This window comes from Anomaloglossus baeobatrachus, chromosome 5 (assembly GCF_048569485.1).
Source record: "Anomaloglossus baeobatrachus isolate aAnoBae1 chromosome 5, aAnoBae1.hap1, whole genome shotgun sequence".
Taxonomy (NCBI): Eukaryota; Metazoa; Chordata; class Amphibia; order Anura; family Aromobatidae; genus Anomaloglossus; species Anomaloglossus baeobatrachus.
Window position 1 is genome coordinate 480,954,562 of NC_134357.1, and position 27,947 is coordinate 480,982,508.

A 27,947-nucleotide genomic window follows, 5' to 3' on the forward strand; every position below is an offset into this window, starting at 1 on the left:
AAATGGATGTGTTCTTCTATTCAAGCAAAGTCTATGGGAATTTGGGTTTCTTGTTCACACTATTGTTGTTCAAAATGCTGCCTTTTTGTGGCAGAACTTTGGTCAAAAACTCAGCTTTGCAGTGCAAAACCCAAATGGCAAAAACAATTGACATGTTGCTTCTTTGAAAAGCTGAGTTTTTGACCAAAGTTCTGCCACAAAAAGGCAGCATTTTGAACAACATAGTGTGAACAAGAAACCCAAATTCCCATAGACTTTGCTTGAATAGAAGAACACATCCATTTTGGCATTAAACAGCGCAGAAGAAAAAGCAGCAAAAAAGCAGGTAAAAAGCAGGTAAAAAGCAACGTGCGCACATACCCTTAGTTGTCCTGGCTGTGTGGTTTGGGTCATTGTAATTCTGGAAGACCTAATCTAATCTTCAATGATCCTACTGAGAAGAAGGTTGTTGTCTAAAATCTTGCAATACTTGACCCCATCCATCTTCCCTTCAATTTGGTGCAGTTATCCTGTCCCCTTTGCAGAAAAGCACCCCCAAAGTATGATGTTTCCACCCCCATGCTTCACGGTTGGGATGGTGTTCTTGAGTTGCACTCATCCTTCTTCCTCCAAACACGGCGAGTGGAGTTGATACCAAAAAGTTCTATTTTAGTCTCATCTGACCACGTGACCTCCTCTAGATCATTCAGATAGTCACTAGCGAACTTCAGACAGGCCTGCACATGTGCTAAAATGAGCAATGGGACCTTGCATGCCCTTCAGGATTTTAATCCATGACGTCATAGTGTGTTACTAATGGTAATCTTTGAGACTGTGGTCCCAGCTGTCTTCAGGTCATTATAATGTAGTTCTGGACTGATTTTTGACCTTTCTCAGAATCATCCTTACCCCACGAAGCGTGATCTTGCATGGAGCCCCAAACGAAGTAAGACTGACAGTCATCTTGTATTTCTTCCATAATAATTGCACCAACAGTTGTTGCCTTCTCACCAAGCTGCTTGCCTATTCTCCTGAAGCCCATCCCAGCTTTGTGCTGACCTATAATTTTGTCCCTGGTGTAATTAGACAGCTTTTTGGTCTTGGCCAAGGTGGAGAGTTTGGATTGTGATTGAGTGTGTGGACAGGTGTCTTTTATACAGGTAATGGGTTCAAACAGGTGCAATTAACACAGGTAATGAGCAGAGTAGGCGGGAAATACCAGGTCTGTGAGAGCCAAAATTGTTGCTGGTTGATAGGGGATCAAGTACTTATTTCATACAACAAAATGCAAATTAATTATTTAAAAATCATACAATGTGCTTTTCTGGATTTTTTTTTATTCTGTCTCAGTTGAAGTGTACCTACGATAAAAATTACAGACCTCTCCATTCTTTGTAGGTGGGAAAACTTGCAAAATCGGCAGTGTATCAAATAGGTACTTATTTTCCCCACTGTATAACTGGAGATATAGAACCTCAGGTAGGATGCCCACCTTCATAATCATGTACAGAAGGTAGAAGGAAAAATAATGTACAGAAATTAGAAACAAATGAGAAAATGTTTCACTATCTGGATTTAATTAATACAAACATGTTAGGAGTTGTCCAGCTTTTAAAAAACATCTTTCAGTAGAATCACTCCTCCTAAATTGTTTATATTGGCATGGAGATCTGAAAAAGCTGAATAAAACGATACCTTGATATCTGAGATCTGATGTTTTATTTCAGAGAAATACACATTTTTTTATAGTGTAAATGAGCTGTTAAGATCTATGGGTGGGACATAGATCTCAAAGAGAATCTGCTTCTAGAGTTTATTTTAAATGTAAAGTGTGAGACATATAATGACTAACAGTCTGCTTTCATAATCACACACAGCTCTGTACGGAGATCAGAACACAATGCTGAGAACAGTGACTTTTGTCTCATTAGAAACACATTAGCATATACAGTTGTCCTCTCATAGGGCTGTCATCTCTGCTGCAGAGCTATGCCTCATTATAACCAATGTAGCACAGCAGAGTTAAATCTTGTCTCATTCCAAATACATTTACAGTGATGACTGCTCTGCTTTACTGCCTCTTTCCCCATACTGGCTGCCTAGGAAATAGAAGCTAAAGCTACAACTACAACTGCAAATGTGTTAGCACAGCAGAAGTGAACTTTGTCTCATTACAGTGTTATCTCTTCTGTATGATGCTAGTTCTGATCTCACAGCATGAAAGCAAAGTGTCAGTCACTACATGTCTCAAACTGGTAAACCCCTTTTCATTTATAATAACCTCTGGAGGAAGATTCTCGGGGGGATCTATGTCTGGCCCATACATTTTAACAACTAATATATGTAAATAAAGCGTGGAAATATACTTGATTGCAGATATCAAGGTATATTATTCAACTTTCTATGACCTACGTGCCAATAATGATGGCTTAATAGGGTAAATCCCACTGACACATTCTCTTCAATATGTGCACTGACAAGCAAAATGGTAACAATTAGTGATGGGTGAACCCCCCGATGTTTGTGTTCGGGAGACTTGCCCGAACGTTTTGTAAAGATCGAGTTTGAGTTCTGAGATAACGTGAACTTGCGTCTGAACACCCAACTTGGGCTTTACAGTTATGGGTTGGGGCGGGGGCTGTAAAATAAAGAATATAGTTAATAATAACCATTGTCATTATACTTACAGGTCCCTGCTTCCGCGTCCGATCATTGCTGTGTAATGGGATCAACAATTCAGACTGCATCATTAATGTAGAAATCGATTTGAATACTGTTTCAGCAATTGCCCACAAGGGGGCAGTGTCAGACTGTGCAATCACAAACACAGAGCTGGGAAATCCCCTACTGCAACTTGTGTGTGAAAACCAGGAAGAAAAAAAATGCGGGAAGGTTGTTCAGCTCCAGAGCTCAGCCAGAGGAGAGCTGCGTGTGGTCTCCCTGAACAGAGGGCTCTTTTGCCACCGGAGTCTTGGAGAAATCACCCTGTGGAAGTGGTTTCTGCCATTCCCGGTCTGCAGGACTTTGTTTTCACCAAGGATCTAACCGGACTGCAGAGCATCGCAACCAGAGTGTAAGTGCAGGGGCTGTGACCTCCCTTCTTCTGCTCGGCGTGCCCCGGGACTAAAAGACTGATTACAATCCGTTACCAGCGGGAGAAGATCAAAGGAAAAGACCGAGGAGCTGCATCCCTTCAGCGCTGCACCACCACGGGACCCATCATCGTGAGACTCCAGGCCTGCGACGTGGGAGCGACATCTTCTTCCGGGATAGACTGGTACGTGATTGTAGGGAAAGTTAGGGAAAGTTCCCGCCATTTCTTTGTTGTTGTTTTTCCTTTTCTTCTTGCTGCGTACCCGGAAAGAGTGAAAATCCAGGGACTCCACTATACTCATGTACACAGATAGTCGCTTCATGTGGCGTAGTCGGCAGGATGTGTGACCAACAAAATCATCCTCCGGTAGTAACTTATAACCGGACGGCTCCCCCGCCGTCTATTGTCAATCAGGTGAGGAAGTTTGACGGACGGAACTATCCTGTAACTGAATGGACTGAACAACTTAAGATAGTGGGGGAAATGTATAACACTGATCCTAAGACCTTAGCAGAATTGGCCATGCTAACATTAGAAGGGGAAGCGTGGACGACAGTCAGGCTGGAGACGGTTAGGGGCCAGCGTACGTTGGATGACTTGGTGCGGGTGCTGGAGAACACCTATGGGCCGACCACTTATGCGGGAACATTGCGCTATATGTTCTTCCGGCGTACTCAACTCGAGTCAGAGGACATTCCTCAATATGCCAATGCCCTTCAAGTGCTACTAGAACAAGTCGGTAGAAACGAAGTACAGATAGCTAGTACGGGTACCCGTGACCTGGTGTTGAGAGATCAGTTCGTGACCGGATTGAGAGACCCGTACCTTAACCGCTCATTGCAAGATCTACTCCGGATAAATCCGGCCTTTACGTTCGCTGAGGCCAAACAAGAAGCTATAGAACGTTCAAGGGGACCTGTCGTGGAGACACAGACATATACCGCGGCTTGCAGGTCCATATCTGGTATCGGGACTCCGAACAGCAACACGGAAGAACTGAAACAGATGGTGGCAGAGTTGCAGAAACAGGTGTTACAGCTCACCTTAGACCAACAGGCGGGCCGGCAAGCGAGACAACAACCCAGCCGGCCGATGGGAAGATGCTGGACATGCGGCGATCCCCGCCATAGAGCCAACCGTTGCCCCCAGAACTTTCAAGCTCCTCCACAGTCCGATCTACCAGAACCAGCAAGTCATGTCCCACAACAGTGGCCGCCTTTAAACTAGACGCCCCTGCCAAAGAGGCTCACTCGGCAGGGGATGCCAAAGAAAGGGGTGTAGGAAAACGGAGCCAGCCACGGAACAAACTTGCATCAAATAGCCCCACCCTGGAAGTATTACTGGAAGGGATCGCCGTACAAGGGTTAATGGATACTGGGTCTCAGGTATCCACCATCTCGGAGCAGTTCTACGAAGAATGTCTAAAGCCGCGGGTTGCCTATGACCCTGATACCGCCATCAAGATCAAAGCAGCCAATAATCTACCCATTCCGGTGACGGGAGTTGCCTGGATGAACACCGAAATCTGTGGCCAAGATCTCGGGAAGAGAGGGATAATCGTGGTCAGGGAAGGGTTTGGATCAGAAACGCACATGATTATTGGGATGAACATCTTGAAAGACCTGAATCTGGTGTTGTTTACCAAGAAGGGGCCCAAGTACTGGCAAGAAGTGACCGCACATAGGGCCACCCGCCGTGCCTTTCAGCAAGTGGTCCGGACCTGCAACCTCCAGCGAATGACAGAAGAACAACTGCCGCTGGCCACGGTCACCGTACCCCGCCATACTAGGATCACCTTACCAGCTGGGAAAGAGACAGTTATCTCACTACCCCTTAGCACCATGAGACAGCTTGAAGGCTTGGAGGTGCTGATTGAGCCGCGCTCCCCGAAGGAAGGGAAGCTGAATCCACTAGTCGCTCGAACTCTAGCAGTAGGGAGAAAAGGAAGAATTCCTGTCAGGCTGGGCAATACGGCTAACGTGAGCGTTGACCTAGAAGCCGGGACACAGCTCGCCCGAGTCTACGCTCTAACCGAAGAGGTGAACCCTATGAGCCCCCTCCAGTTTGTACCGTCTACAGAGGGAGATTGGACAGTGACGGTCTCTGCCATGGCCGCTGTCGCGGGTGACACCAACGCGGGGCGAGAACTACGAGAGAAGTGTCAGTTGGACGTATCCCAATACTCCAAACGGGAGGTGTCCCAGGTGGAAGAGCTACTTCAAGAGCATCAGGCGTCCTTTGCCCGGCATGACACCGACTTTGGGTGCACCACCAGTATCAAGCACGAAATCCCCACCGGTGACACTGCTCCTATCCGTGAAAGGTACCGCCAAATTCCTCCCCAGCAATACCAAGAAGTGAAAAATCTCCTGAATTCCATGTTACACGCGGGAGTGGTACGAGAAAGCCAGAGCCCCTGGGCGGCACCGGTAGTGTTAGTCAAGAAGAAGGACGGATCCCTGAGATTCTGTGTGGACTACCGCCGTTTGAATGCTTGCACCATCCGGGACTCGTACCCTTTGCCAAGGATCGAAGAATCCCTGACAGCCCTGAAGAAAGCCAAATACTTCTCTTCGTTGGATCTGGCCAGCGGATATTGGCAGGTACCTATGCATGAGAAAGATAGAGAGAAGACTGCTTTCATCTTACCCATGGGCCTGTACGAGTTCGACCGGATGCCCTTTGGTCTGAACAACGCGCCGGGGACTTTCCAGCGGCTGATGGAGCGCTGCTTGGGAGACTTCAACTTCGACTTCACCCTCATCTACCTGGACGACATTGTAGTCTATTCGGCCACATTTGAAGAACACCTGCAGCAGCTGGGCCGTGTGTTCAGTAGGTTGAGAGAACATGGCCTGAAGTTGAAACCCAGCAAGTGCCGTCTTCTGCAGCCCGAGATCAATTACCTGGGCCACCGGATCTCAGCCGAAGGTGTCCAGCCATCTTCAGAGAAGATAGCCGCCGTACGGGATTGGCCGCAGCCCACAAACGTCAAGGAGGTCAGGGCTTTCCTGGGGTTGGCCGGCTACTACCGCCGGTTCGTCAAAAACTTTGCCCGACTTGCTGCACCCTTGCATGATCTGCTTCGAGGGACCACCAACAGCCCCAGAGGACGACCCATCAGCTGGGGACCCAGCCAGGAAGAGTCCTTCCAAGCCCTAAAGGTTGTCTTAATGTCTCCCCCCATCCTGGCATATGCGGACTACAACCTGCCCTTTCAACTACACACCGATGCCAGTCTACAGGGTCTAGGGGCAGTACTCTCACAGGTACAAGAAGGCAAGGAACGGGTCATAGCCTATGTCAGTCGGTCCCTACATGAGGGCGAGAAGAACCCCACCAATTATAGCTCGTTCCGGCTGGAGCTGTTGGCCTTAACGTGGGCTATGGCGGAGAAATTTGCAGGGTACCTCACGGGGACCGAAGTACTAGTCCTGACCGATAACAACCCATTGGCCCACTTAGAAAATGCGAAGCTCGGAGTCATGGAGCAGCGTTGGATGGCTCGGCTCTCCAAGTTCAATTACAAGATCAAATATAGGGCTGGAGCTGAGAATCAAAATGCGGACAGCCTGTCTAGAGTGTCATACCCCTTACTCAACCGAGACCGGGATGAAGAATTAGAAGGGGACGAGACGCCTGACTTTGCAAAGCTCGCCCAACAGATGGTGGATTACCGCCAGTTCGTTGTGGGCGAAGCTGGAACTCCAGTGGGAGTCGCCTTGCCACCCCAGGAGTGGTGCAGGATCCAGGACCAGAACCCTGAATGGGCTCTACTCAAACAATGGGTGAAGCGGCAGCAGAAGCCTCCCACCGATATACGGGCACGACTGTCTACCGGGACCTTGACCCTGCTCAGTCAGTGGGACCGGCTGATTCTGAGAGAAGGAGTGCTATACCGGAAGGTTCTCTTGTCGCACATGCTGGAGGAATGCACACAAGTTGTGGTGCCTGATCAATTGGCCCGTGAGATGGTGGCCCAAGCCCACAAAAGGAATGGACACTTCGGAATAGACAAGACCTTTCGGTGGATTCAACAGTCCATCTATTGTCCGGGGCTCCGCAAGCTGGTTGAAGACGTCTGCCAGACCTGTCGCACCTGCGAACTACACAAGTCCCCTGAGCAGCGTGCACCTGTTCAGACAATTAAAACATCCAGGCCCCTTGAGCTGTTGATGGTGGACTATCTGCTGATTGGGACGGCGAGCAGTGGCTATCAGTACTATCTAGTCATGGTGGATCACTTCACAAAATTCGCTGTCGCTGTCGCTACCAAAGACCAGACGGCTGAATCGGCTGCTCGGGCCATCTGTCGACAGTTCATCCATGTCTACGGGTGCCCGGAGAGGTTGCACTCCGACCAGGGGGCTTGTTTCGAAGGCTGAGTCATCGAAGAGCTGCATCGGATGTATGGGATCCAGAAGTCGAGGACCACTCCTTACCACCCACAAGGGAACGGTGCATGTGAACGCTTCAACCGGACCCTACTCCAGCTGATCCGCACCTTGGCCGATGATAAGAAAGACCAATGGTCCCAATTCCTTCCTGATCTAGTATGGGCCTACAACAACCAGGTCCACTCTGTGACTGGCTACACCCCACACACCCTTCTCTTTGGCCGCCCCGGAAAAGGGGTCCATGACCTGAACCTATTCCGCCCTGGAGATGATGTCTTCCATAACTACCCCTCCTGGCTAAATGCTCACCGACAGAAGATGGAGACTGTACACCGGCTGGTGAGCCAACAAATCCGGGGCCAGATACATGCTGACCCACTCCCCGTGCAAGAGCAGCCCTTGAAGTTGGGACAGCTAGTCCTGCTCCGTATCAAGAAGCCCCAAGGGAAACTTCGAGCCAAGTGGGAGACTGAGGTCTTCCGGGTAATCGAACGCCCCTACCCCAAGGGGCATGTATACCGAGTGCGGGGTGAAAACAGTCACAGCATCCGCACTGTGCACCGAAATATGTTGCGTCCCTGCCGATCCCAGCCTGACTCCCCTACCACAGTACCCGGAGGGGGTGACACTACCAACACGACTGACGTCACGGACGTTTCCCAGCATAGTGATCACATTGACTCTGAGATCGGTGACCCACCTACACAACCCAGTTCTTCCCCCGGAGTGCTGACTGAAGTGGGGCGTAAAGACAGTGACAGGGAGGGGAACAACCGACCCTTGAGACGCACGGACCGCACCACTGCTGGGATCCCGCCTGGGCGGTCTTACAGGGACCAGTATGTATGGCCCACTTCTCAACCAACCCCTGTGACATCTGCAGTCATCGCTGCCTGGGAACCGACGGTGGTTGACAGGGACTGCCAACCTTTAAGTGGGGGGGTATGTAATGGGATCAACAATTCAGACTGCATCATTAATTTAGAAATGGATTTGAATACTGTTTCAGCAATTGCCCACAAGGGGGCAGTGTCAGACTGTGCAATCACAAACACAGAGCTGGGAAATCCCCTACTGCAACTTGTGTGTGAAAACCAGGAAGAAAAAAAATGCGGGAAGGTTGTTCAGCTCCAGAGCTCAGCCAGAGGAGAGCTGCGTGTGGTCTCCCTGAACAGAGGGCTCTTTTGCCACCGGAGTCTTGGAGAAATCACCCTGTGGAAGTGGTTTCTGCCATTCCCGGTCTGCAGGACTTTGTTTTCACCAAGGATCTAACCGGACTGCAGAGCATCGCAACCAGAGTGTAAGTGCAGGGGCTGTGACCTCCCTTCTTCTGCTCGGCGTGCCCCGGGACTAAAAGACTGATTAGAATCCGTTACCAGCGGGAGAAGATCAAAGGAAAAGACCGAGGAGCTGCATCCCTTCAGCGCTGCACCACCACGGGACCCATCATCGTGAGACTCCAGGCCTGCGACGTGGGAGCGACATCTTCTTCCGGGATAGACTGGTACGTGATTGTAGGGAAAGTTAGGGAAAGTTCCCGCCATTTCTTTGTTGTTGTTTTTCCTTTTCTTCTTGCTGCGTACCCGGAAGGAGTGAAAATCCAGGGACTCCACTATACTCATGTACGCAGATAGTTCGGTTGATTGTATTATAAATATGTTTCCTAGTAAAGAAATGTTACTGCCGGTAAAATCTGAGTATGGGGATTTTGTTGGAATAGAGCATACACACACACACGCGGCCCTACCACCGGTCGCTTCAGCTGTGCCCCCCGGTAAGCACCACTGACTAAAAGGACCTTCCATGACATCATAGCCATGTGACCAGTCTGGTGTGAATGTTGTACAGACATTGGCTTACAGACTGGTCACATGGCTGTGGCGTCATCGAAGGTCCTGTTAACTGAACTTTGACTGTCACTGTGCGAGTGTCGCATCGCATCACCCGGCATGGCACACACTCTCCTGACAGGAGCCGGTCGGCTGCATGTATTTTTTGTCCCTTTGCTTGTTATTCTTTCCAATAAATATGATAAAAAATCTGAAATCGAAGCTCCTCCATTGTAGATGTGAACAGACCCATACCGCATATATGATTGTTTATGATATTTTATATGTCATCTTGTTAAACAGATCTAATTATAAAAGATTGATCACAAGATGTCACATTGCGGGAAGTCCCAGTGATCAGCTGGGGTCTGTAGGAGATCCAGCAGCAAGTGTTTGTGTGACACCCCTGGACTATTCAGGTCGTCACAGGGTACTACACAAACTATCCTACCCGTGCAGTATTCAACCCCCCATGGTTCTGGGTCTCCATCTTGCAGTGCTGGCTCCATCAGCATTCAAGAATCTTAGATACACTTTGCACCACACCTGTCAGGCACACCAGTGGCTTTTTAAGCAGGAATAGGGATCAGGCAGGGAGGTTGGAGGTGTCAAGTAGAGACTTCAGTGGTAGCCCTCGAGCTGTGAGGAGCTCTGAGGAAGCTGGGAGTTGGAGCTCCCAGGGGAGAGGAAAACAAGGTCGCAGACGGTGGTCTGGACCTAGAGGAGTTGGACGCCCGGTCGCACGGGATTGAGGCTAGGTGCCTGGGATCCGTCGAGGAGGTCGGTCAGCAGCCTGGTCCTATCACCGGTCTGGGAGCAAAGGTACGACAGGGTACACGGACCCTAGGTCACGGAGAAGCTTCAGGCAACCCGGCAATTAACATGAGGAGAACGGGGCCTTTATGGACTGTTCCCACCAGCTCCAGAATCGGGGCACTAGCGCAACGAGGGGGATAGGGCTTTCCCATCAAGCAGCCCACTGAAATCCCAAGCGTGAGCCCTGAGAGTAGGCTCCTTCACTAAGCCACAGTGGGGAGCGAGGCCCGGATAGCTCCAAGCTACCGGACCACAACGGACAATCTAAAACTTAGTGCCAGGAGGCAGATTACAGACCACCAGCAGCACTGTAGAGGACGGGACCCGGACGAGCTCCCTCGGGAGGCAACGGCATTCAGAGACTTAGTTTATCCTGTTGCCAACATCTGCTTCATTGCTGATTGAGTAACCGACTGGCCCCTGCACTGCGTCCCCGCATCACCAACCAGAGTCCAGGGGTGTAACCCTACCCATGGAGGGTAATGTCATCTTGCTGACCCACTCCATCACCCCGGGTACTCCCAACGGCAGCGGTGGTATTCCCAATTACCGCACACCACGGGTGGCATCACAAACTATGCCAAAATACCCTGTAAATACCCCCTTTCACATTTGAGTGTGGCCCCTAAGCCCCCGGGTCCGGAGACCCTCGAGCCACGAACGAACACCACCCCCGTATCCGAGCGGTTCGATCCGCTGCTGGGGCGGCACATTTGGTTTCCCTGCAGTGCCTCCTCAGGCAAAGTGAAGCATTACGCATTTGCTATTGAAATCAATGACTTACTTTTATGCTGAGTTCCCCCAGAGAGGAAAGTGTTATTGGTAGGTGCTTATAGATTCTAGAGATTATTTTTACTATTTTCTATGTTAATTAGAAGCAATTAATTAGCATTTTGGACAGGAAGGTACAAAGACAACTAATTAGAACAGTTTATACAAAATTTAGTCAATTTATTCCTTCCTAAAATATTTGATGACATCTCTATTTATATTGGGGCTGTTGATATAGAGGGCCTGCTGTGCGGCTTCTGTTTCCAGATCTCGAATTCATCATCATATTACCATCTGATAAAGATTTGATCCGGCCAGTAACTGACTTCTCACTCAATTTACTTTGCATTAGGAGGGATGAAAACTACTTCTATGTAAAAACAGTTCATGGGTCGCCTTAAGAAATCCTCAGCATGTGGGAAGGTAATGACATAATGTCATCAGAATGCAGATTCATTGCTTAGAGGAGTTTTCTTTACTTGGAAACCTAATTAGTCAAAGAGTCTTATGATTATATTTCTCACTTCTGATTACTTTTCATTAGTGTGGACTTAAGGGGTGTGTTCACACTGAGTTTTTAAGAGCAGAAACTGAGCGGAAACTCAAATTTTTGAGGAGGATTTAGAGGGTTTCTGCCCGGTTTCTGCTAAAAAAAAAAAACCTGCAAAAAACTAAATGTGAAAATAGCCTAAAGGGGGCTTTACACGCTACGATATCGTTAATGAATTATCATCGGCGTCATTAACAATATCGCAGCGTGTGACACGTTCGAGCGACCTTAAACGGTCGCAAAAGTGGGCAAAATCGTTTGCTGCAGAGAGGTCGTCCTGAAACAAAAAAACGTTCTCTGCAGCACCACACATCGCTGTGTGTGACACCGCAGGAGCGACGAACATCTCCTTACCTGCCTCCACCGGCTATGCGGAAGGAAGGAGGTGGGCGGGATGTTTACGTTCCGCTCATCTCCCCGCCCCTCCGCTTCTATTGGACGGCTGCCATGTGACGTTGCTGTGACGCCGCACGAACCGCCCCCTTAGAAAGGAGACGGATCGCCGGCCAGAGCGACGTCACAGGACAGGTAAGTCCGTGTGACGGGTGTAAGCGATGTTGTGCGCTACGGGCAGCGATTTTCCCGTGTCGCACAACCGACGGGGGCGGGTACGATCGCTTGCGATCTCGCTAGCGAGATCGCAGCGTGTAAAGCCCACTTTAGACTACATTCACTCAACTGCGTGTCTTCTTCTAATGCTGGCAACTGACTTCAGAGTGTAAACAGGTGCAACGCATAATGTCACTGCCATACATGCCCATTTACACCAACATCAACTGGCATATTCACTGCTCCACATGCTCAGGATTATTGGTATGGGAAGCAGTGAATATTCATTCTCTTTAATAGCTGCACACGTGATCGCCCAGCTGTTGCTGGATGCCACTTTTACAGGAAATGAATATTCACTGGTCTCCAAGCCAATAATCCCTGAAGCCAGCAGCTGGGTGTCACTGTTAAAGAAAATGAATATTCACTACTCCCCACTACTCCCCAAGCCAATAATCCACTCTCAGTGCTTTAGTGCAGAGAGGTGGACAGCATTATGGGCGTGGAGAACAGTGAATATGCATTTTCTTAAACAGCGGGCACAGTGTTCTTCTAACTCTTGTGACCCCCGCACCGCTGTCATGGCCCCACTACCCCCTCGACACAACCAAGTACATCTGGACTATAAGACACACACCCTATTTTGCGCCAAAATTTTGGAGGAAAATAGTGCATCTTATAGTGCAAAAAATACAGTAATTTTTTGTCAGTCTGACTGAACATGTGCATTGCAATCTCATTATAACATCACTGTGCACTATGTCCATTTTTTGTGCCACAGCCCTGATCTCATCCAGTCTGTCTTGGATCACATGAAGAGACGAAAGGATCTGCACAGCCTCATACCCAGGAGATCGGTGGTCAGCTCTCCAAGATGTTTGGAAGTTGGAACAACCTCTGGCTGAGATCCTTCAAAAACTGAGCACAAGTACAAGTGTACCGAGAACGAAAAGTGCATTCAACAAATATTGGGGGATATAGATTTCTCTTTTATTTATTCACTTTGCATTTTGTTAATTGATAAAAAAAATAATAAATTGAACTTATCACCAGGTTTTTTTGCCAGCTCATCTCCATAATGAAGGGGCAGAGACCCTGCTTCCAGGTATCTCTCACTTACTGGGCTCTTTGCTTTCATTTTCATAACATCCTTGTTTTATCTGCTACAATCTACCAGTTTTCCGAATTCTGAGTTCTGTGTAACCCACACCATAGTGAGTTTTGGTTTGGTGGAAACTGGGTATTACTGAGCTCATGAATATGGAGGGCTACCTTGCAGCTGGTTTACTAGTTCTCTAATGATAATCTCTTGCTGATAAAAAAGTGATTTTATCAAAACTACAGTAAGGCGTGCTTTACACGTTGCGACATCGCTACTGATATATTGTCTGGGTCACGTCGTTAGTGACGCACATCCGGCGCTGGTAGCGACATCGCAATGTGTAAATCCTAGGTGCGACGATGAACGAGTGCAAAAGTGACAAAAATCGCTGATTTGTGTCACGTCGTTCATTTCCATAATGTCATTGCTGCTGCAGATACGATGTTGTTTGTCGTTTCTGCAGCACCACACATCGCTGTGTGTGACACCGCAGGAACGACAAACATCTCCTTACCAGCGTCCACTGGCTATGCGGAAGGAAGGAGGTGGGCGGGATGTTATGTCCCGCTCACCTCCGCCCCTCCACTTCTATTGGCCGGCCGTTTAGTGACGTTGCGGTGACGTCGCTATGATGCCGAACGCACCTCCCCCTTGAAGGAGGGATTGTTCGGCAGTCACAGCGACGTCGCCGACCAGGTATGTGCGTGTGAAGCTGCCGTAGCGATAATGTTCTCTACGGCAGCATTCACCAGATATCGCATGTATGATGGGGGCGGGTGCTATCGCGCTGGACAGCGCTAGCCGATGCTAGCGATGTCGCAGCGTGTAAAGCCTGCCTAAGAAGTCCAATAAATGACACAATGCTGGAATCAAGGTCTCAGCCCCTACATTATGTTGCCTTCATATTAGGTGGCAAAAACCTGGTGAAAGATCATTTATTTCTTAAAGCATTCTTACTTTGGAGCACTTTTTCACACCTACCTAAATCTTTTGCACAGTACAGTATGTGGACAAAAGCATTAGATTATACTTCTTAAGGCCCCCTTCACCCGTCCGTTTCCAGACGTACCGGAGACACGGACATGAAGACCCATTGAATTCAATGGATTTGTTCACATGTTCGTGTGTTGACATGGACTGTGTGTCCATGTGGAGCACACTCATGCCCGTGTGCTCCCCATGGTGACATGTCCGTTTTTGGCTGGCAGCATTGATGTCACACAGACCAATGTTATCTGTGTGACATCAGGGTGACACGTACCGGAGGACAACCATTCACTGAAATTAAATGGATTTTTATACTTACCTGTCTCCGGTGCTACTGTTGCTTCCGGGTTCTGCTCATTATGCCTCATGAATATTCACTGTACTGACTATGGACCCAGAAGCAAGTGTGACAGCAGTGCCGGAGACAGCAGCAGCGGAGACAGGTAAGTATACAAGTTTATGCTGTCCATGTGCTATCTGGATGTCACCCAGACCTTTGTGATCTGGTGACATCAGTGTGACGTACCGGAGGACACCCATTCACTGAAATGAAATGAATTTTTATACTTACCTGTCTCCGCTGCTGCTGTAGCTTTCGGGTCCAGCTCATTATGCCTCATGAATATTCACTGCACTGACTTTGGACCCAGAAGCAAGTGTGACAGCAGTGCCGGAGACAGCAGCAGCGGAGACAGGTAAGTATACAAGTTCATGCTGTCCATGTGCTATCTGGATGTCACACAGACCTATGTGATCTGTGTGACATCAGTGTGACACGTACCGGAGGACACTTATTCACTGAATTTAAATGTATTTTAATACTTACCTGTCTCCGGCGCAGCTCTCTCCAGCGCTGCTGTTGCTTCCTGGTCCCGCTCATTATACCTCATGAATATTCACTACACTGACTGCAGACTCAGAAGCGAGTGTGACAGCAGCAGCAGAGACAGGTAACTATACAAGTTCACGCTGTCCATATCACACAGATAGCACACAAACAGCTCACTGATTACACACACTGACACACGGATGGCCCATGGAACTCCACAACGGACAGTGCAAAATGTTCGTTTTTGGCACGGACATGTGAAGGGGACCTAATTCAGATTTTTTTTCAATCTCTTCCATTGACACAGATGTATAAAATTCATGTCATCTGCTTGTACTATTGTGATATAATGGCTCAGTCTAAATATGTCACTGTGGCTCTTCTTGGCTCGCGACTCCCCATAGCACCTTCAAAAAGGCTTATAATAAAAAAAATGTCCAAATTATGAAAACCCATTAGGCGCGTTCCACATTTCCCTCTAATAGAGTGTATGTTACTTAAAGACGCCTCGCCTGAGAGGAGAGCACACAGTAGCTTTGTGTTTAATGGGAGAAATGTGATACAAGCAGCTGATGACTTATTTGAAGGGCCGGGCAACGGTGACATAAACTCCTTGAGTCTAAAAATAGACAATATCCATCAAGGTAATTTCATTATGACTTGGGCATGGAATATTTTTACTTTAAATATTTGTTTATTTGCTCAGTTGGAAGCTTCTCGCTCACTCTTTTTCCATCGTATCTGGGTTTACTGTTCTTAAAAAAAAAAAAAGAAAAAAAAAAGAAAATTTTCTTAATTTCGACAGCAAACCTCAGGATGGAAAACTTAAAGGCAGGAAAAGTCTCCTATCACATTAACCATAATAATTATTTACCAACGGGGAGGCAACTGAATAACTAAGTAGCTATGGAATCATTAGGATTTCCTTAGGATTGTATCACTTGGAAAGAGGAATTGGAATGGGGTGGGGAATATGAAAAGCCATGTTAGTTTTTCCCCCTATGGAAAGAAAAACTGAAATCGAAGAAGTGACAGAACAATTTAAAAAAAATATTCCTATAGCCAGATTATATTTCACATGGCGCCAAAAACGCATTGGAGAACCTAAGCAAATTAAGCAAATTTATTGAGATATATATATATATGAAAAAATAAATAAATATATATATATATATACGGTATATGTCTATAAATATACAGTATATATACTGTGTATATATATCTATATATATATATATATATATAGCTAAAACATATATATATATATATATATATATACATATATACAGTATATGTATATATATATATGCATTATATATATATATATATATTTTATATATGTATATACATATATTTTTTTTATATATATATATAACTGTGTGTATATGTATGTATATATATATATATATATATATATAATATTTTATATATATATATAAAATATAAAAAATATATTTTACCTATATATCTAATATGTCACGCTCCCCGGGTCCTCAGCCCCGCTCCCCGGCTCACCTGCCACGCTCCCCGGGTCCTTGGCTCCGGTGCCCGTCCTTCCCAGGCCCCCTGGTCTCCGATCGCGGCGCCCGACGGCCTCCCAGGCCCTGGCCGGCTCCCCTGCGTCCTCTTCTCAGCCTCCTTCCCTGGCTTCTGGCACCCGGGCTGCGCGCATGCGCATTAGGGCGCGCGCGCGGTCACTGACCCTTTCTTAAAGGGCCAGCGTCCATTAACAGGAAATGAGGCTAAACAGGTACAGGGTATAAAGGGGTGTATTGTCCAAGAGGGCGGGGCCTGATCTTCGTGTTTTCCAAGCTAGGAGTCAGGTCTCCTTGTGTCGTCTTGCCATACTCACGTATCTCTCTTCTAGAGCTGATCCTGCCTCGCCATCCGGTCCTGCGGAATCCCGAACCCCGCACGCTGTCCGTCTGCCATCTGACAGTCCGTACCATCTCGGATCCCTGCGGTGACCCGTCATCTCGCTCCAAAGGTTCCGGACCCCGCCTGACATCACCTCGGCTTCCGAACCTGAGCTACGTCACCCGGACTACCATCTGTGACTCCGCGGTCCCAGGGACTCCTTCGTTACACTCACTGGCACGGACTGTTCTACTGCCCATAGTGCTTCAGCTACCGGACTCCTTACCACCATCTTAGAGTTCGGCCCAGTGGATCCACCTCCTGGGTCTGCCCGACCGCCTGGCCCTGACAGTAAGATCAGGCCATGGATCCCGCTGCAGCACTAGCAGCCTTGCAAGAGGAACTCCAACGCCAGCGTGAAGTCCAGACCCGCATGCTGAACTTTATGACTTCCGTGGACACCCGCCTGACCACGCTACAAGCGGCAGTCACGTCTTCGACATCCCAAGCCGCCACTAGGCAAGCCACGTCCCCCGCTCCCGTGGCTGCTTCTTCGGATGCTTCCAGACTGCGTTTGGCCTCACCACCCCGGTACGCCGGAGATCCCAAGTCCTGCAGGGGGTTTATAAACCAATGCTCCCTCCATTTCACGCAGCTGCCACATCTGTTTGCCTCCGACCAAGCCAAGGTCGCCTTCATCATGTCTCACCTGGAGGGCGAGGCACTGGCGTGGATGAACCCGTTGTGGGAGAAGGAGGACCCTATGACCAAGGATCTTCAAGAGTTCCTGCAGGCCTTTCGCAGCACCTTTGACGAGCCGGGACGCGCCTCTGCGTCTGCTTCATCCCTCCTCCGCTTACGTCAAGGAACACTGACGGTGGGCCAATACGCCATCCGTTTCCGCACTTTGGCTTCAGAACTCGGGTGGAATAATGAGGCCCTAACAGCCGCCTTCTGGGAAGGACTCTCGAGTCGCATCAAAGATGAGTTGGCGGGTCGTGACGTGCCCTCCACCCTAGATGCCCTGATTGCCCTAGCAACTCGAGTGGACATTCGTTTTCAGGAGCGCTCCAAAGAGCTGTCTCGTGAGAGACGTCCGGTACGGCATTCCTCTCCTCCACAGAAGCCCTCCGTATCTCAGTCATCAACAGCTGGGATTCCCGTCCACGAGCCCATGCAGATCGACCGAGTACGACAGTCTGAACAACGTCGAGCAGAGCGGCTCGCCAAGGGTCTCTGCTTTTACTGCGGAGAGGACACACACCTGCTACGCTCCTGTCCAGAGAGGCCGGGAAACTCCAAAGCCTAGGGTTGGTAGGAGAGGCCACCCTAGGTGCTGGGACTCTCTCAGACCCGGTTATGTGGACTGTGCAAGTGTCAACGGGAGAGACGCGCTTCACGGCTGAGGCATACCTCGACTCTGGAGCAGCAGGCAATTTCATCCAGCAGGCCACGGTGGACAAGTACCAGCTGCCTGTTACTCCACTCGAGAAGCCCCTAGTGATTGCCTCTGTGGATGGGAGACCCCTCTCTGATACCATCACCTGGGTCACCAGTCCGGTCGAACTGCGTATCGGTGCCCTGCACACCGAGAACATCGCCCTCTACGTCCTTCCACACATGTCCCATCAAATCCTGCTGGGACTTCCCTGGTTGCGGACACACGAACCATCAGTCAGCTGGGGTACTGGCGAAATCACCCGATGGGGTCCTGCTTGTCATGAGAAGTGTCTGAAGTCCATACAACCCATCCGACGACCTCCGGTTCCAGAGAACCTGCCGGAACTGCCTTCGGCCTATTGGTCCTTCGCAGACGTTTTTGACAAGAAGGAGTCTGAGGTACTTCCGCCACACCGTCCCTACGATTGTGCCATCGACCTGCTCCCAGGAACAACACCGCCTCGAGGACGGATATATCCGTTGTCTCCAGCCGAAACCAGGGCCATGTCCACCTACATCACAGAAAGCCTGGCAAAGGGATTCATCCGGAGATCCTCCTCTCCTGCGGGAGCAGGCTTCTTCTTCGTTAAGAAGAAAGAGGGTGACCTACGCCCATGCATCGACTACCGGGGTCTGAATCAGATCACCGTAAAAAACAAGTACCCTCTGCCGCTCATCCCCGAATTGTTCGACCGGCTCAGAGGAGCCCGTGTGTTCACCAAGCTGGATCTTCGGGGTGCCTACAACCTAGTTCGTATCCGCTCTGGGGACGAATGGAAGACCGCGTTTAATACTCGCGATGGGCATTATGAATACTGCGTGATGCCCTTCGGCCTGTGTAACGCACCAGCAGTCTTCCAAGAATTGGTGAACGACATATTCCGGGACCTCCTCTACATCTGTGTAGTAGTTTATCTGGATGACATCCTTATCTTCTCTCCGGACCTCCAGACCCACAGAGAGAACGTACAGCTGGTTTTACAAAGACTGAGAGAGAATCGTCTCTACGCCAAATATGAGAAGTGTGTCTTTGAGCAGTCTTCTCTCCCTTTCCTGGGATACATCATCTCGGGCACTGGACTGCAGATGGATCCAAAGAAGGTCTCCTCCATACTCAACTGGCCTCCCCCTTCTGGACTGAAGGCAATCCAACGGTTCCTGGGATTCGCCAACTACTACCGCCAGTTTATCCCTCACTTCTCTGCCCTGACTGCTCCTCTCTCCGCTTTGACCAAAAAGGAGGCTAATCCAAAGGACTGGTCACCTGCGGCCGACGCCGCGTTTTGCTCACTGAAGCGAGCATTTGCCTCCGCTCCTGTACTCCACCGTCCGGAGTTAAACCGCCAGTTCACCTTGGAGGTGGATGCCTCCTCCTCGGGAGCCGGAGCAGTGCTCATGCAGAAGTCCTCCTCCGGCAAGATGGTGACGTGCGGTTTCTTCTCCAAGAGCTTCTCAGCGCCTGAACGTAATTACACCATCGGTGACCGAGAACTATTGGCGGTCAAACTGGCTCTGGAGGAGTGGCGCTACCTCCTGGAAGGAGCAGTGTACCCCGTGATTATCTACACGGACCACAAGAACCTGGAATACCTGCGGTCCGCTCAGCGACTGAACCCACGGCAAGCCAGGTGGTCCCTATTCTTTGCCAGGTTTGACTTCCAGCTCCATTTCCGACCCGCGGACAAGAACGTACGCGCTGATGCTTTGTCTAGGTCTTTCATGCCCATGGAGCAGGAGGAAGAGACTACCCAACCCATCATCTCTCCTAGCAAGATCATTCCGGTGGCCCCTGTCACCCTGGCCCAGATACCGCCCGGAAAGACCTATGTCTCCGAGACTGACAGGCAAAAAGTGTTACACTGGGGTCATGCCTCAAAAACAGCCGGTCATGCAGGCCAGAAGAGAACATGGGGTGCGATTGTACGCCATTACTGGTGGCCATCCCTTCGCACGGACGTCGCTGCTTTTGTCTCTGCCTGCTCCTCTTGTGCCAGAAACAAGACGCCCAAACACCTGCCCTATGGCCGTCTTCTGCCTCTGCCTATACCCTCAGTTCCGTGGCAACACATAGCGATGGATTTTATTACGGACTTGCCATTATCCTCTGGACACACAGTCATATGGGTCGTGGTGGACCGGTTCTCCAAAATGGCTCACTTCATCCCCATGGCTGGACTGCCCTCTGCTCAGGAACTCGCGGAAGCCTATATCCATCACATCTTCCGCTTGCATGGCTTTCCATCCCACATCGTGTCCGACAGAGGAACTCAGTTCACCTCCCGCTTCTGGAGGGCGCTCTGCAAACATCTGGGAGTAACTCTGGACTTTTCTTCCGCATACCATCCTCAGTCTAATGGCCAAGTGGAGAGGGTCAATCAAATCTTGACATCCTTCTTACGTCACTATGTCAACACCCATCACGACGACTGGTCCACGCTTCTGCCTTGGGCTGAATTCTCACATAACCACCACATCAGTGAGTCGTCTTCCAAATCTCCCTTCCATGTCGTTTACGGACTTCAGCCCTCCGTTCCATTGCCTATATCCCCTTCTTCGGATGTCCCTGCGGCTGATACTGTAGCCCGCGACTTCGCTACCATTTGGGACTCTGTCAAGGCGTCCCTTGGACGCGCTTCCCAGCGGATGAAGAAACACGCTGACAAGAGGCGTCTGGACCCTCCGTGTTTCTCTCCTGGTGACCTGGTCTGGCTTGCTTCCCAGTACATCCGATTGAAGATTCCTTCCTACAAGCTGGGCCCTCGCTACATCGGGCCGTTTAAGGTCCTCTGCAAGATCAATGAGGTCTCCTACAAGCTACAGCTCCCGGCCACGATGAGGATACCCAACTCATTCCACGTCTCCCTGCTCAAGCCGGTTGTCCTTGGTCCCTTCTCCGCTGCTGCCAGTCCGGCTCCTCCACCTATTGCCGATGACGACATCTATGCGGTAAGGGATATCGTGGCCATGAAGACTGTTCGAGGCCAACAGTTCTTCCTGGTGGACTGGGAGGGGTATGGTCCTGAGGATAGGTCCTGGGAGCCCAGGGAGAACGTGGGCACTCCTCTGATCCGTGCCTTCATGTCCCGGTTGCGGGGAGGGGGGCGTGGGGGGTACTGTCACGCTCCCCGGGTCCTCAGCCCCGCTCCCCGGCTCACCTGCCACGCTCCCCGGGTCCTTGGCTCCGGTGCCCGTCCTTCCCAGGCCCCCTGGTCTCCGATCGCGGCGCCCGACGGCCTCCCAGGCCCTGGCCGGCTCCCCTGCGTCCTCTTCTCAGCCTCCTTCCCTGGCTTCTGGCACCCGGGCTGCGCGCATGCGCATTAGGGCACGCGCGCGGTCACTGACCCTTTCTTAAAGGGCCAGCGTCCATTAACAGGAAATGAGGCTAAACAGGTACAGGGTATAAAGGGGTGTATTGTCCAAGAGGGCGGGGCCTGATCTTCGTGTTTTCCAAGCTAGGAGTCAGGTCTCCTTGTGTCGTCTTGCCATACTCACGTATCTCTCTTCTAGAGCTGATCCTGCCTCGCCATCCGGTCCTGCGGAATCCCGAACCCCGCACGCTGTCCGTCTGCCATCTGACAGTCCGTACCATCTCGGATCCCTGCGGTGACCCGTCATCTCGCTCCAAAGGTTCCGGACCCCGCTTGACATCACCTCGGCTTCCGATCCTGAGCTACGTCACCCGGACTACCATCTGTGACTCCGCGGTCCCAGGGACTCCTTCGTTACACTCACTGGCACGGACTGTTCTACTGCCCATAGTGCTTCAGCTACCGGACTCCTTACCACCATCTTAGAGTTCGGCCCAGTGGATCCACCTCCTGGGTCTGCCCGACCGCCTGGCCCTGACATAATATATAAAGCTGAGTGTATGTGTGTATGTATGTGTGTATGTCTGCTAAAGGAAACCACACCGTCGCATTTACAATCACAAAATTTTGCACAGACGCCTCATGTGACTCAGGGAACGTCGTAGACTATGTTTTGACAGGAAAATGTAACCCCGCGCTTTACAGTTACTCTTTAAAAAACCTGCCTACATTAAACTGAATGGAGCTGGGAGCTGCAAGTTATTAATAGCAGCTGTGATTGGTTGCTATAGGAACAAAGGATATTCACAGTATAAGAAGCTTCTGTGTGAGGTAATATGATGTCAGTGGAGAGACAGACACAGACTGAGACAGACACAGACTGAGAGACAGACAGACAGGCACAGACAGACAGGGAAAGAGATAGAGACAAACAGACAGAGACAAATAGGAAAAAAAAGCCAGACAAACAGAAAGACAGACAGAAAAACACACGGGGAAAGAGACAGAGACAGACAGACAAATAGAGGCAGACACGGAAAGACAGACAGAGATAGACAGGGAAAAAAGGCAGACAGACAGAGACAGCCAACAGAGAAAGAGACAGATAGGGGCAGATAGGGAAATAGACAGAGACAAACAGACAGAGACAAACAGGGGATAAAGACAGACAGGGAAAGAGACAGAAAGGAAGAGAGACAGACAGTGGAAGAGACAGACAGTGGAAGAGACAGACAGGGGAAGAGATAGACAGGGGAAGAGACAGACAGGGGAAGCGACAGACAGGGGAAGAGAAAGGCAGAGAGAGACAGACAGAGACAGAAAATACAGAGACAGACCTGGAAAGAGACAGACGGGGAACGAGACAGACGGGGAACGAGACAGACGGGGAACAAGACAGATGGGGAAAGAGACAGATGGGGAAAGAGACAGACAGTGGAAAGAGACAGATAGGGGAAACAGATGGACAGGGGAAGAAACAGAGGTAGACAGGCAGAGTGAGACCTGGAAAGAGACAGAAGGGGAAAAGAGACAGAGGGGGAATAGAGACAGAGGGGGAAAAGAGACAAATGGGGAAAAGCAGCAGAGGGGGAAAACAGACAGACACAGAGATAGATAGAGAGACAGGCAGAGAGACTGATACAGAGACAGACAGAGAGATATATGTGACGCCCTGGCCTATCAGGTCGTCACAAGGGTGCCGTGCAATCTGCCCTTCTGCATGGTACCCGCTCCTCATTGGTTACGGGTCTTGTCCCTTTGGTGTTGCTAAGAACAGGTATACACAAATCCTGAGGAACACTCTGCACCACACCCACCAGACACCCATTGTGCGGCCTGAGGGGAATCGGGCCACCCAGATGGAGGGAAGGTAGAAGGAGGGCCAGAAGTGTCAGTAGTAGTCAGAGAGTGTCAGTGAGCAGTGACAGGAAAAGATCACGCTGCGGAGCTGGGCTCCTGTACCGGTCCCAGGTGCCAAACGTTAGCCTGGCCTGGAAGGAGCTGGAACTCCGGTTGCAGGGGGTAGTGACAGGGGGCACGGTACTGCCACGGAGGGCAGACCGGCAGCCTTGCGCTACAACCGGGCAGGGGCCAGGGCACGGCGGGGTACGCGGACCCTAGGCTGGGAAGGAGCTTTATGCAGCCCAGTAATTCACCCGTCGAGGACGGAATCTTCACAAACCGTTCTCCACCCGCTCCAGAATCGGGGTACTAGCGCAACATGGGGGATAGGACTTCACAAAACCGTCCAAAAAATCCCAAGCGTGAACCCTGAGAGCAAGCTCACCCTGCTAGCCACGCAGGTGAGCGGGACCCGAGTAGTCTTAGGCAAAAGGGATCCACAAAGAGTAAACACAGTGCCGAGGTACAAGGCTTCAGACCAACCAGCAAAGCCAAAAGGGCATGGACCCAGCATATTCAGCCAAAGGCTACAGGGCATTCAAGACTTTGGCTTACCCGGTGTCGGTGTCAGTATCTCTGGACTATGTGAGTACATTGTGCACCTCTACTCGTGACGGGTCCCCAGCCTTCCATCACCGAGCCCCCGGGACATCATCCCCCTGTCCACGGAGGGGTTAACATCCCAAGCTGCCATTCCACTGCTCCTGGGCGCTCCCTCTCCCAAACGCAGCAGCGGTGGTATCCTGCTTTACCACGACCCGTGGGTGGCGTCACGAACACTATCTAATCCTTCCACCCCCCTTTTGTAAATATCTCTTTCTTTTCCCCCCTTTTCATTTCGAGCAGCGGCGCGACCCTGCCTCTGGATCCGGATCCGAGCAGCCCGTCGGCTGTTGCGGGGGCGGCACATATACACAGACAGACATACAGACATGGATAGAGACTGACAGACAGACAGGGAAAGAGACAGACACACAGACAGAGCCACACACACAGATAGAGATATAGACAGACAGACAGACACAGACAGACAGTCAGACTGGGAGAGAGACAAAGAGACAGCTACTATCCTGGTCAATGCCCGGGTACTATAGCTAGTATATATATATATATATATATATATATATATATATATATATATAAATATATTAGACTCTGGGTTAAACTCGATGGACTTAAGTCTACCTTCGACCTTAAGAAACTATTAAAAATATAAATAATGGTCTATTTATTATCAGTTAACAAAATCCAAATTGACAAAAACAAAAAGTAATCTAAATTAGATCAATATTTGGTGTGACCGTCTTTTGCCTTTCAGACAGCATCAGTTCTTCTAGGTAAACTTGCACAAAGTCAGGGATTATGTAGGGTTATAGTCAGATGTATGGGTAATGAATGAAATCAAACAGGTGATAATGATCATAGTCATATAAAGGTTTAAACACAGTTATTAACTGGAAAAGAAACAGCTGTGTTGGAGGCTTAAAACTAGGTGAGCAACAGACAAATTCTGCTACAATGGTGAGGTTATAGAAGATAGTTTTATGTCACCATGGCAAGATTGAGGAAAGCAACAAGACACAAGGTAGTTATACTGAATCAGCAAGGTATCCCACAAAGATTTTGAAACAGAATGAGATTTCAAGACGTGATGATCTTCCAGTTGTCGTTCAAGGAATCTTGGTGTCACAGATGACAGACATATCATACTGTATGTGCGTCACTCCAAAATCGGAAGATGTCCAGAAGTGCAATCAGCTCAGACCTGGCAGCAACCAGTGGGACCCATATTAACTGGAAGAGAAACAGCTGTGTAGGAGGATTAAAACTGGGTGAGGAGCTGACAAATTCTGCTATAATGATGAGGTAATGGAAGATAGTTTTATGTCACCATGGCAAGATTGAGGAAAGCAACAAGACACAAGGTAGTTATACTGAATCAGCAAGGTCTCCCACAAAGATTTTGAAGCAGAATGAGGTTTCAAGATGTGGTGCTCAAGCAGTTGTCAGTCAAGGAAACTTAGTGTCACAGATGACAGACATGTCATATGTACTTCACTCCAAAATCAGAAGATATCCAGCTGTGCGATCAGTTCAGAACTGGCAGCAACCAGTAAGGCTAAGTTCACACAACCATTTTTTCCAATCAGGCACAATCCGGTTTGTGCCTGATGCAACGGATCCGTCTCAGATTGTGTAAAAACTGATGCGACGGATCCGGTAAATAACTGATCCGTTTTTTTTTTTTTAATGCTGAGAGAGAGAGAGAGAGACAGAGACCTCATCATCATCGCACAAACACCGGCACTACCGCCCCCATCATCACCGCACAAACACCAGCACTACCGCCCCCATCATCACCGCACAAACACCGGCACTACCGCCCCCATCATCACCGCACACGCAGGCACTACCGCACGCATCATCACCGCACACGCAGGCACTACCGCACGCATCATCACCGCACAAGCAGGCACTACCGCACGTATCATCACCACACAAACACCGGCACTATCTCCCCCATCATCACCGAACACGCAGGCACTACCGCACGCATCATCACTGCACACACATGCACTACCGCACGCATCATCACCGCACAAACACCGGAACTATCGCCCCCATCATCACCGCACACGCAGGTACTACCGCAAGCATCATCACCGCACACACAGGCACTACCGCATGCATCATCACCACACACGCAGGCACTACCGCACGTATCATCACCGCACACGCAGGTACTACCGCACGCATCATCACTGCACACACAGGCACTACCGCACGCATGATCACCGCACACGCAGGCACTACCGCACGCATCATCACCGCACACGCAGGCTAGACCGCACGCATCATCACTGCACACACCCCGTCACTACCGCACCCATCATCACCGCACCCGCAGGCACTACCGCTAGCATCATCACCGCACCCGCAGGCACTACCGCACACATCATCACCGCACAAATACCAGCACTACCGCCCCCATTATCACCGCACACACAGGCATTACCTCAGTGATGTCCCCGCTGACAGCACAACTCACTTCAGTTGCTGCATGGAGCTCACAGAGAGCGGCGGTGTTCTACTGCCGCTCCTGTTAGCTTCATGTAGCAGAGCTGAAAGCGTCGCGGGACCTCTGTGGATTCCGTCGGACCTGGAGGGGTATTTGGGAATTTAATAAAATGGTGAAAGAGGGTGTTTTTTTGTCTTTTATTCCAAATAAAGTATTTTTTGGGGTGTATGTGTTTATTTACTTTCACTTACAGGTTAATCATTGGGGGTCTCTCATAGACGCCTGCCATGATTAACCCCTTATTACCCTGATTGCCACCGCACCAGGGCAATTCGGGATGAGCCGGGTAGAGTCCCGGGACTGTCGCATCTAATGGATGTGGCAATTCCAGGCGGCTGCTGGCTGATATTTTTAGGCTGGGGGGGGCTCCCCATAACGTGGAGCTCCCCATCCTGAGAATACCAGCCTTCAGCCGTGTGGCTTTATCTTGGCTGGTATCAAAATTAGGGGGAACCGCACGCCATTTTTTTAAAATTATTTATTTATTTATTTTACTGCAAGATATAGACCCACCCACCGGCGGCTGTGATTGGTTGCAGTGAGACAGCTGTCACTCAGCATGGCGGCGTGTCTGACCGCAACCAATCATAGGCGCCGGTGGACAGGGGAAGCAGTGAATACAAGATGGAATAATGAGCGGCCTTTACAAATCAGGACAAGCCGCCAGAGCAGTGTGACAGCCATGCAGCACCGCGCCGGTGATCGGTGAGTGGGTGAGAGTGAGTGAATGAGGCAGTGAGTCAGTCAGTGAGTGATTGATTTTCTAACAAGCAATGAATTTATATCACTTCTGGGCAGGCTCAGAAGTAAAAACCGGATCCGTTACATGCTTCCGGCGTTTGACGCATGCCACCGGATCCGGTGCGCATAGACTTTGATTATGCACCATGCCGCACAGCGCCGCATTTGGTGCTATGCAGTTTTTTTGTCGCTGGCAATAAACGTTCCTCTCTGCGTCCTGTGTGGCCGCCGGAGTGATGATTTTTGCCGCATCCGGCAAAAAACGGATCAAACACGAGTACATGCGGCACAATCCGGTGCTAATAAAAGCGTATGAGGAAAAACCGCACCCGGCGGCAAAAAAAACCCGAATGCGTTTTTCCCGCAAAGCGTCGGATTGTGACGCACAGCAAAAATCTGATGTGTGTACATACCCTAAGCCCCAGCTACATCCATCTCATGTCTGGAGAAATCTGACCACAAGTAATCCTCAAGGAAGAATGTTGGTCATAACCATACCTTCAACATATAAACAAGGCTGCGTGAATCAACTATACACAACAACATGGAAACGGCGTGGAGAAAAATAGCAAAATGTGCTCTGGACTAATAGATCACTGTGTTATCTACTTTATATAGAGGAGTTATCAATCATACAGGAGAGGGAAAAAGTGAGCTGTGATATCATTGTACAGGAAAGGGAGGAGGTAAGTTGAGATATCACCTATACTAAATGGT